Source organism: Eleutherodactylus coqui, chromosome 13, assembly GCF_035609145.1.
Source record: "Eleutherodactylus coqui strain aEleCoq1 chromosome 13, aEleCoq1.hap1, whole genome shotgun sequence".
Lineage (NCBI taxonomy): Eukaryota > Metazoa > Chordata > Amphibia > Anura > Eleutherodactylidae > Eleutherodactylus > Eleutherodactylus coqui.
Window position 1 is genome coordinate 101,881,057 of NC_089849.1, and position 12,086 is coordinate 101,893,142.

The window sequence follows — 12,086 nt, forward strand, 5'->3', positions numbered from 1 at the left end:
TTTATGTTTTAGTGACTTGAACTAGTGACCGGCTGATCGCATAGATGATATTCAATGTTCTTCAGTATTGCAGTATATTATGCTTTTAACATCTTTATGAAAGAAATCCATGGCAGGCTTCACAAGGCCCCACAATACCATGGTAACACAACGGCATCCCATAATCTTGTTGGGAAGAAGGGAAATGCTGACATCCTGCTAATTTCTTGTTATGTTCTGGACACATGGGTTGATCAAGCTGGTTATGATCGCCTGCTGAATTCCGCTGATACATTCATAAAAGGGATTCGAATGCTGATCAATTCATGTATATTGGGCTGCATGGGAAGGGGAGTGGCAATCAGGGGACAGAGGAAGCCCTCTACTTCTGACAAGCCATTTAACCCTTTCCAATCCACTGTCTGACATATTCCTACATTCTGATTGAAGCTTGTACAGCTTCAATGTCAGAAGACATCCGACAGGGTATTCTTACCATCTATTGCCAGCCACTTCACTGTCGGAGCCTCTCTGGCGCACACAATCTGACTTTGGCCAGCAGATGGCACCGTTGTATAAAAGCAAAAAGAGAAAGCTTTTTAGGAAACCCTGAATCCAAAATTGGATTGGAAAGGGTTAAATGCTGATTTCAGTTCTGGCAGCAGTATTTAAATGGTTAAACAACTGGGATCAGAGTCATCGGACATCCACCATGTATGGAGTGGACTGGCTCAGCTCCCAAGCCAGCCACATACACCGACACCAAACATCCGCTCATACAGGTGCTTTTACATGGAATCATTATCAAAAAAAATTGCTGGATCATTCAAAACTGAACGATAATTGTACATTGTAAACACAGCTTGCTTAGCGTTCATCATTAATTCCATGCAAGCACGACAATCGTTGGCTCGTTCGCTGATCGTTTGGCTTAAATACTGATTGTTCCATCGAATTGAAGGATCCTGTAAAAAAATGAAAAAATAATTTGTGTTTAAGCTGAGCTGGAGCGAACGAGTAAACGGTGACACTGTTTGCTCATTCGCTCGATTATCGCTCCATATAAAAGTAGTTTATTAAAATGTCGCAAAGCTTTTCATTCTACAGTTATGACACTACTGACATGACATTGGGGATGGACTATGTGTTTTTGGTTTGGCCTGGTATAATCTATATTTGGTGTGCTCTGACCTTGGTGACTGCAGCGAGAGGGATCAGTACAATCATATATATTATATAGCAGTCTCTAGTAATAAGGGTCTCCAATAGCAGAACATGAAGTTCATCATCACTTGTAGGTGGTCACCTCATAAACCAGAGACTCCCAATAAATGTACATGAAAAACTGTTGGGGCCATCACTCCTTGTGGGCCCGGGTTGCGGGGCAGTTGTCTCATAGAGCTGAATGGTAAATCTACTAGGTTGTGTGTCAATGTGTTGGTAGGAAATTGACCATTTAGGAGTCTAGGAAAGCTGCTTGAATGTCCCAGTTGGAGTAGTAATGACATGTCATTTGTAGGGTAAAAGTACTGAAATATATTTTACACAGTAGTGCCGAGTGCATAGCAAGAAGTACGTGTACAAAAGGCACACATTGTAGTTTCACTGAGAGGGTATCAGATGCTAAGCATGCAGCTTTGTCATAATTAACCTTTGCAATCACACATTTTGTAGACTTTGAATTGTTTAACCTTGTGTGGCGATGTTACACTATATAAGCTCTTGAATTCAAACAATAAAGTAGAAAGAATGCCAGAAACTTACAAGTGTTGTTTCTGTATTGACTTCTCCGGTGCACTGCCCATAATGTGGATTCACTGACTGATGAGGCTTCGATACCCCTTGAGTATTACCTAAAAGCAGTAGTTCAAACATCAGGGAAGACTATTATTGGATTATCATGTCTGATCTTCTTAGAGCAGCCAGATTGATTTCCTGATGGTGTCACAATGATTGAGGCTTTGGTGTGGGGAGCGGGTCACTGGACATTGTAGGCTTCCTAGTGCCGATCTTTAAAAAAATGACTATTGCTCATGACAATTGTCTGTATGCCGGTGACTGTTAATATGTTGTTCTATTCCGTAATGCAGCCCTTCATGAGTGCTAGTGATAATGATAAATGTCATGCAGTGTTTTGCCATGTATATTACCTTTTTGCTCTGTTATATTTGCTGCTGTTGAGTGTTGCTGCTGCCACCATGATTTGGCTCTATCAGCCATAGAAAAGGGCTGACAACAGGAAGAGTAGAGCAGTAGAAATGTTAAGTCCAACCCTTTATGATGAGCTGGGTCTTTTGGTTTAGCTCACCCAAAAGCTCTTTTAGCTCCTGAAGCCTCTTTAATACTGGCTTTTCTGCTATCCTATTGTAGTGGCCCAGAGTTAACAGGGCCCCTCCATAATGTTATGTGTTTGTCCTGTGCAATGGTATTGTCAGTGTCTTCTATATAGCATGCATTTGACGTGTATTGCACCTCTGCAGTACTGAATGGGCTAATGTCTGGGTTATGTCTGAGAAATGTATCATATTGTATGTCATGTGACTATGTTTTTTATATGTGTCTGCAAGAGGTTCTGCAAGAGAGTCTGTCTGAGGAAGAGTCGGCATGTGTGTGGGACACACAGACACAGATTGGTCTGTGGGGAGAGGATGGAAGAAGCTGAGAGTTATCCATCAGCTTGGCCGGAGATTACTTCACCCAGGATGTGTCCGTGTCATTGCTAGAAAACCAAGGGAGGTGCCGCCAGGGGAGGAGATGGTAGAGCCACCGTGACAGAAGTAATTTTTATTTTCCCCGCCATCTCCTCAGCTGTGGGTCTCCTCCTTGAACGCTGCACTATTGTAGAGTCAAGAGAAGGGCAGAACAGCAGACAGGTAGTCCCTCCTCTACCCCTTCATGGCACAGCTCATACAAGGTACTATGACGGTGACAGTAGGGGATGCCTGTCTGCTCATTGTCTTGCCCTCCTCCTTTCAGATTAGAGGGCAAAGCAGTGACTTCTCAAGCCCAATATAGGAGTCATTGAAAGAGCCACTTTCGACTCACTGACTGGCTTCGGTTGCCATAGTTCATGAATGACCCATCATTGGAGAGAAGAGTGTGGATTCTGGCTTGGTTTTTAATTCCCAATCGTTGCTCTACAGACCTGTATAAAAGATCAGGCATTGATTTGAAAGGATTCTACCATCCAATAGGTGGCGCTATAGACGTATTGCTCCATCTTCCTTATTTGCCTATTATGCAGAGGAGCATGCATGGCCTTATAAGTCTCCTCACTCACCTTCTTGGTGCTCTCCCTAAGAAGAGATGTTACCCCTCCTGACCCGAGTATGGTAAAAACATATGTGCTGGTAGATCTTGCTGCTCGTATGGGAGTAAAGATAGCAGTGGTGAAGTGGTGGATGCTTACGTGGTGAAGAATCAGAGTCTGCCTGCTGCAGTGAAAGCTGGCAAGAGAGCTGCCTGTGAAAAGGGCGCAGTGCCTGGAGCATACACCAGGTATCGGAGAGGTGGTCACAGGGTGGACAGCATGGGAAGGGCCGCAGGGGGCTGTAGAAGAGCATCAACCCAACATCAGGACCACTATGTGCTCCTTTGTGCAAGAAGGAATAGGAAGAGCAGTACCAGAGCCAAACTGTCAGAAACAGACCCCATGAGGTTGGCATGAGGGTCCAACATGCCCTAGTGGGACCTGTGCTCACAGTCCACCACTGTGCAGCTCAGTTGGCTCTCCACAGAGAAAACCAGAATTGGCAGACCTGCCACAAAATGGCCATTCTCTACATAGGTGAGAGCAGGTTCACACTGTGCATGTCTTTCATTCCTCGTGATCCAATGGGTGATTTAACCCCTTGGGTGGCATGCCCGGAAGTTTTCCAGGACGAGCTCCACTGCCCATAGTGATAATGCCCGGAAGATTTCCAGGCTATGTATCACCATGGGAGCTGCAGAGCACAATGCCACAAGCTGTGGCAGTGTGCTCTGCCTGCACAGTCCCACAGAGAACCAGTGCAGGACTTTGAAAAACAGAAGAAGGAAGATATTGCTGATCTGCCGGCAATCTTCCGCTTCTGAACTCAAACTCCTGCACTGGTTTGTTTACAGGTTGCCATAGAGACCATTGGCTTGTCAGAATCCAGCCGATGGTCTCTGTGGCAGGGAGAGCTGGTGCTTGGCTGTCAGAGGAGCCAGGCACCAGCTCTTACAGCAGAGATCAGAGAAAACCTCCGATCTCTGCTGCGTTAACCCTTTAAATGCTGCAGTCCATGTGATTGCAGCATGTAAAGAGCTGTCACCATCAGACCCCCGGAATGTGATCAGGGGGTCCTGATGGGTCTCTGTGGAAGTCCCCTAAAGGGACAAAAACAAAAAAAAGTTTAAAAAAATATTAAAAAAATAAAAACAAAAACACTTGTCTTCCTTTACTTTGTAAAAAATTTAAAATAAAATTACACATGTGGTATCCCTGCGTCATAATGACCCAGAGAAGGAGGTTAATACATTATTTAACCCCTTAATGACACCGCCCCTTTTTTTCTTTTTCCCCATTCCTTTTTTTCCTCCCCCCGTTTAAAAAATCATAACTCCTTTATTTATCCATCGACGTCGCTGCATGAGGGCTTGTTTTTTGTGGGACGAGTTTTACAAAAATCTAAGTGGAGTAAAATGGAAAAAAAACGACATTCCGCCATCTTTCAGTGTGTTTTGTTTCTACGGCGCACAAGGTACAACAAAAATGACATGATCACTTTATTCTACAGGTCAGTACGATTACTACGATACCAAACTTGTATATGTTTTTTTTGCTGTAGTACTTGTATTTTTTTCAAAGACATTAAATTTTTTAAAATTATTTTCTGCTGCATCTTCTGCGCGCAATAACTTTTTTATTCTTCCGTCGACGTACTTGAGCAAGAGCTCATATTTTGCGGAATGTCCAGTAGTTTACGATAGTACCAATTTAGAATACATACTTTTTGATTGCTTTTTATTGCATTTTTTCTGGGAGATAGGGTGACTTAAAAAGTGCATTTGTGGAATTCTTTATTTTCTTTTCGGACTTCGTTCACCGTGTGGGATCAATAATGCACTACTTTGATAGATCAGACTTTTACGGACGTGGTGATACCAAATATGTATTTTTCTTTTATGATTTAGATTTTTTTATTATAGATATGACAAAAGGGGGGTGATTTAAACTTTTATTAAATTTTTTTTTTTAAGTGTGAAAAAGAAAACAAAACTATTACAATTTGGTATTGGCATAATGGTACTGGCCTGTAAAATGACTTTAATACATTATTTATACTGCTCAGAGAATGCAGTGAAAAATAAAAGTAAAAAACATGCCAGAATTACAGATTTTGTTAATCTTGTCCCTAGAAAAAATGGAATAAAAAGCAATCAAAATTTTACATGTTCCAAAAAATTAGATAAATGAAGACTAGAGTTCATCCTGCAAAAAACACGGCTGTCTAGAGCTCTGGCAATGGGGAAAAAAATGAATACGGCTCTTGGAATGTGGCGACACAAAAGCAAACCTTTAAGAAAAAAAATGTTTTAAATGTACAGAAATAGCAAAACATAAATAAACTGTATAAACTTGGTATTGGTGGTATCGTGCGACTCAGAGAATAACATTATCACACTATTTATTCTGCATGCTGAACGCCGTAAAAACGAAATCCAAAAAACAAATGGCAGAATTTCTTTTTTTCCCCCAATCTCCCTACTAATTTTTTTACAAAAGTTATGCAATAAATTATATATATCCAAAAAGTACACTTTGTCCCGCAAAAAACAAGCCCTCATACGGCTGTGTTAAAGGAAAAATGAAAACGTTATGGCTCTTGGAACGCAACTGCAAAATTAGTTGAAATTAAATGATTAGACCATTTAAAAAACCTGCCCTGGTGGGGACGACAGGGTGGTAAGAAACCTGCGACTGAAGGGGTTTAGTGACAGCAAGCTAGACATTTAGGAGGGTTCCACATGGGATTACGAAAGCCCCTTGTGGATTCCACTCAGACCTTTGGTGGGAGTTTTTTTTTTTGCTTTTTCTGACCACCTCTGGGCTGATAATTCTCCCTGGAGATGGATCAGTTGATAGGTCAGATCTTTGCTATCGGCTGCTGTTACTGGGGGTCAGATTTTGCTGCCCCCACTGCTAGAGCAGAGCATTGTGGTTTACAGTAAACCCATGTGACTTAGTAAGGTTATAGAACGTGGGGTCAAGGCTGGTGGCTGCCACTGCTCAGCAGCCTCGATTGTCAGCTGTAAAGAAAATTTTCCATTGCCCTTCAACCCATCAAGGACACGGCCTATTTTGGCCCAAAGGATACAATGATTTTTTTGGAATTTTCATCTTCTTTTTAAAAAAGTCATAACTTTTTTATGTTTCCATCGACATGGCCATGCGAGGGCCTGTTTTTTACATGCAGAACTGTAGTTTCTGTAAATTTTTTGACATTTTTTTAGAGGGCAGGGAGAAAAAACACAGTAATTGTGCCAATTTTTTACAGCGTTAGGCTTCATTCACATGAGTGCATATCGGCCAGCCGTTTTCAAACCCAGCCGATATGCGCTTTGATCTGATGCTATGGATTCCAATGCATCAGATCACTGGGTGTATTTGTGACACGTAAAAATGCCTGGCTGGCCAATATAGCACTGGGCGTTTTTATGTCGGACCCAAAACATAGTCCTGGAACTATGTTTTGGGTCGTAATGCATCGGCTACTGCATAGGCTCCTATGGGAGCCCATAACAGCAGCCATACGTAGGAGGGAGTTTAGCAGCGTGCAGGCTCACCTCTTTTCCTCGTTCTGTGCAATGGGAGGGGGTGGGATGGGGGCGGAGCTAAGTGCTGATGTGTCCCGCCTCCTCCCATTAATGGCTATGGACAAGTGCCCAACCCCTCCCCGCCTCTTGTCCATAGCCATCAATGGGAGGAGGCAGGGCGGACCAGAGCTTAGCTCCGCCCCCATCCCACCCCCTCCCATTGCACAGAATGAGCGGGGAGGAAGAGAGGTGAACCTGCACGGGAAAGGGAAGGGGAAATAGGAGATGGCCTGGTGGGGTCGGCCATATGAACAAGTGGACAAACGTTTGATTTGTGCACCCGTTCACCAATTTTTTCGCCCCCAATTCTTTGTGTAAAAGAAGCCTTAATCATGCAATAGAAATTATATGATAATTGGTTTCTGCGGGCCGGTACGATTACGACAATATCAAAAATATTATTTTTTTTTAGGTTTTTCCACTTCTGAGCCCGCGCCATCCACAGGATATAAGTTACATCCTGTTGCATTAAGTGCCCCCCCAGCCAGAACATAAACTTACCTCCTGTGGTGTTAAGTGGTTAATGTTTGAAGTTTTTAATCCTCATAGCCTTTTTAAATGGAGCTTGGGTAAAGTATTCCCTTGATGAAATTAACTATATTGTAAGTTTGTAGAAGTCTAAAGGCTAGAGATGAGCGAGCATACTCGCTAAGGGCAATTACTCGAGCGAGCATTGTCCTTAGCGAGTACCTGCCCGCTCGGAAGAAGAGATTCGGAGGGCGGGGGAGAGCAGGGGGGAATGGAGGAGAGATCTCTCCTGCAACTCACCCCTGCCGACACCCGAATCTTTTCTTCCAAGCGGGCAGGTACTCGCTAAGGACAATGCTCGCTCGAGTATTTGCCCTTAGCGAGTATGCTCGCTCTTCTCTACTAATGGCCCTTTTACACACAAAGATGATCGTTCAAAAGATGGCTTTTGAGCGATCATTTTGCATAAACTACTAATTGGTACTAATGCCAATGAGTAGTTTATTAGTGCATTTGAGCCGCTGGGAGCTATATTCAGAGAACAGTTGGTGGTCTGTTCTCTGAATGCATTCCCTTTGTTCTACCGCGGGGCTGACAGCGGAGACTATGCTATCAGCGCTCCCCACAGAGAACATAACGTGACGTCTCTACTGTCAGCTTTTCTGCCAAACGATAGATTTTATGCCGAACATGAAATCATTGTTCGGCAAAGAAGTGAAAGATGGGCACATTTACACGCACTGAAGATGGCTTTTGAGCGAATTTTGAGTAATCATTGTTGTGTGTTTATGGTCATGAAGTAGTTATTATTCAAATTGGTGTTTAAGCTTAAAGGGGTTCTCCGGGAACATAGTTTTATTCAAATACTTTGCTCATCCTGCAGTAGTAAATTTATACTCATACTTCCCCGCTCCCCCCCCCCCCCCCGCTGCCATCTCGCTGGCTCACGTGACCCAGTGTCAGGTCATCATCGCTCCCTTCCAGGAAGTGAAGTTCAACACGGACCGGAGAGCCGGCAGCGAACCGTAGAAGGGTGATTATGTATTCTATCATTTTACTACTGCAGGCTTGGTGAACTTTTTGAACAAAACTATGTCCCCGGATAACCCCTTTAATAAAGAAGGCTGGAGTTATTAAATATCCTCCACCTTTATTATTTTATGTGTATTATATTATTCTGGGTAAGCTTATGCTATAGTATGTTCTATAGTCCCGTGTTCCCTTAGCTGATATCACACACTGATTATACTGGTATCCGGTCTGATGAGGACAAATGTCTCTAAACTCGCTGTAATAAGCATCGAAATCAGGAGAGGCGGGGTTTACAAGAGATGTATAAGATCTGCTGGAGGTGACCACATGATAACTTTTGGGGTACAGGTCAATGATACCTCAAGAAATCTCATCTGGGACATAAATTGACCTGCGGTGTCGATTTTAAGTCCACAGCATGAAAATGAGGGAAACATCCACAATGAATCTGAATTTGGTAGATTACTGTATTTTGGCTGCCGTTTTGCATCCGTAATCCGAAAGTGCACCCTAGCCTGACCGCAGGTCACCTGACTCAAACTACAAGCAAGAAATGTATGATGCTCGTAGTTTGGTTCAGGAGACTCGCGGTCACTTCTATATGAGGCCCATCTTCTGGCAGCCATAACTTCTTTATTTTTCCATCGACATAGCTATGCGAGGGCTCTTTTTTTTGCAGAATGTCCTGTAGTTTCTATTGGTTCAATTTTGGAGTACATGTGACTTTTTGATTGCTTTTTTGTAATTTTTTTCTTGGAGACGCGGTGACATTTTTTCCAAGCAACATTCACCATGTGGGATTAAGGCCTCCCTCACACGTGCAACAAAGTCGTGCGATTTGATCGTGCTGCTACAATGCTACAACTTTCATGTATGAGAAGCCTATCCTTTCCTATGGGTTACTTCACACATGTGATGTTTTGTAGCATGCAACAACCTCGCGAGTCCAGCGATATGCACGCGACTCGTGAGGTTTTGTAGCCCATGTTTCCCTATGGAGCCTTCCTCTCTGTTGCATCGTGTCACACGAAAACGTGATTTTTCAGCTGCAGCTTCTCCCCGGGTCTTGGCACTGTTTCTCTTCATCATTTTCTGACAGTGATTGAAAAATTCCCGCCTCCTGAAAGCGCTGGCTGTGATTGGCTGATGCTTAGCCAATCACAGCCAGCGCTCAATGAACCAATCATAGACATTCATTGAGTGCTGGCTGTGACTGGCTAAGTGTCAGCCAATCACAGCCAGTGCTTCCAGTAGGCAGGAATTTTTCAATCCCCAGCCAGAGGATGATGAAGAGAAAAACTGCCAGGACCCGGAGAGAAGCTGCTGTGGCATCGGAGAGTGATTGTAGGTGATGTATGTTTATTTTTTTTTTTCTGCAGTCGGAGCTTAGCTTAGACTTTGGCAGTAGGATTTCCTAATGTCAAAGTTGCATTGGAATGCATGACGCAACAGAGAGGAAGGGTCCATAGGGAAACATGGGCTACAAAACCTGCAAGGTTTTTGTGTCGGGTCGTTGCATGCAACAAAACAATCGCATATGTGAAGGAACCCATAGGAAAGCACGGGCTTCACATACATGATATTTATAGCAACGCGACAAAATCGTGCGACTTTGTCGCCAATGTAAGGGAGGCCTGATAGCGATGATTTTGTTCGAGATTTTGTAGCCCATGTGAAAGAGGCCTCACTTTGATCAGACGTTTACGGACGCAGCAATACAAAATGTGTTTTTTTTGTTTTTGTTTGTTTGTTTTGATTTTTTATTATAAATTTGGGAAAAGAGTTAAAAAACAACAACTTTTAGGGCTAATGCCCACGGCCGGATTTCTGCTGCGTTTCACGTGGCTGAAATCTGCTGCGTTATGGCAATGTTCATGCTGCGTGAAAGAACCCGCTGAATGCTCTAATTGCCGTGGGAATACGTGCGGCTGGCCTCCATTGTAGTCAATGGAAGCCGACCATCACGGTATACTTTTGCTATAGCACAGCGAAAGTATTGCATGATTACATGTCCTCGCCCATCGACATCCGCGTCAACCCGCAGTGCCGGCGCGCTGCGTGCTGTACTGTGCATGTAGCCGGCTTGCCAGGCGGGACGTGCACAGTGGATCTGAAGAGGTGAGTATGGGGTCTTTGGGGGGCACCTTGACGGACTCCGCTGCAATATTCCGCTGGCAGAGTCCGTCACAGCCGTGGGCATGAGGCCTTAATATCTCTTAATTGTTCTAATAATTATTAAAACTTTTTTAAACACACTTTTTTTTAGTCTCCGTAGGGAACATGAACTTGCAATTGTTAGATGGCTCATGCAGTATAATGTAATACCATATCAAACTACCAAGTCATGCCACAGGGATGGCTTAATGGGCAATTAGCCATGGCAGCACTTGGGGGCTTCAGAAGGCCCCACGCTGCCATGGCAATGGAACGGCACCCCGCCATCTCATGAAGGGGGAGGGGCATTCAGTATACAGCAAAACCAATTAGGGTTTGTTAATGCCGCTGTCAAAACTGTGTGTGCTTTACACAGGAGTAGTGATGAGTGAGAATACTCGCTAAGGGCAATTACTCGAGCGAGCATTGCTCTTAGCGAGTACCTGCCCGCTCGAGAGAAAAGGTGCGGGTGCCTGCGGCGGGCAGGGAGCTGCGGGGGAGAGCGGGGAGGAACGGAGGGGAGATCTCTCTCCGCCCCCCCCCCCCCGCTCACCCCTGCTGACTGCTGCAACTCACCGCTCCCCTGCATCGGCACCCGAACCTTTTCTTCCGAGCTGGCAGGTACTCGCTAAGGGCAATGCTCGCTCGAGCAATTGCCCTTAGCGAGTATGCTCGCTCATCTCTACACAGGAGCCACAAGTGAATGAAGGTGGAGCCGCCGGGGATCATTTGACAGCTGAGCGATTTCTTTGCTTCCAGTGGACGACATTACACAAAAACACCAGAAATAAACAGTAGAGACCTGACGATACAAAGACCTCTAGGTCCCCCCCATTTCCATTCAGGGGTTCCACGTTTATCATAGAATCCTAGACTGGTAGAGTTGGAAGGGACCTCCAGGGTCATCGGGTCCGACCCCCTGCTCAATGCAGGATCACTAAATCATCCCAGACAGATATTTGTCCAGCCTTTGTTTGAACATTTCCATTGAAGGAGAACTCACCACCTCCTGTGGTAACCTGTTCCACTCATTGATCACCCTCACTGTCAGAAAGTTTTTTTCTAATATCTAATCTGTGCCTCCTCTCTTTCAGTTTCATCCCATTGCTTCTAGTCTTTCCTTGTGCAAATGAGAATAGGGCTGATCCCTCTGCACTGTGACAGCCCTTCAGATATTTGTAGACAGCTATTATGTCTCTTCTCAGCCTTAATATTCCCAGATCCTTTAACTGTTCCTCATAGGACATGACTTGCTGACCGCTCACCATCTTGGTAACTCTTCTCTGAACTTGCTCCAGTTTGTCTATGTCTTTTTTAAAGTGGGGTGCCCAGAACTGGACACAGTATTCCAGATGAGGTCTGACCAAGGAAGAGTCGAGGGGAATAATGACCTCACGTGATTTAGACTCTATGCTTCTCTTAATGCATCCCAGAATTGTGTTTGCTTTTTTGGCTGCTGCATCACATTGTTGACTTATCTTCAGTCTATGATCTGTAAGTATACCCAAGTCTTTTTCACATGTGCTGCTGCTTAACCCAATTCCTCCCATTCTCTATGTGCTTTTTTCATTTTTCTTGCCCAGATGCAGCCATTTATGACCACTCTTTGAGTA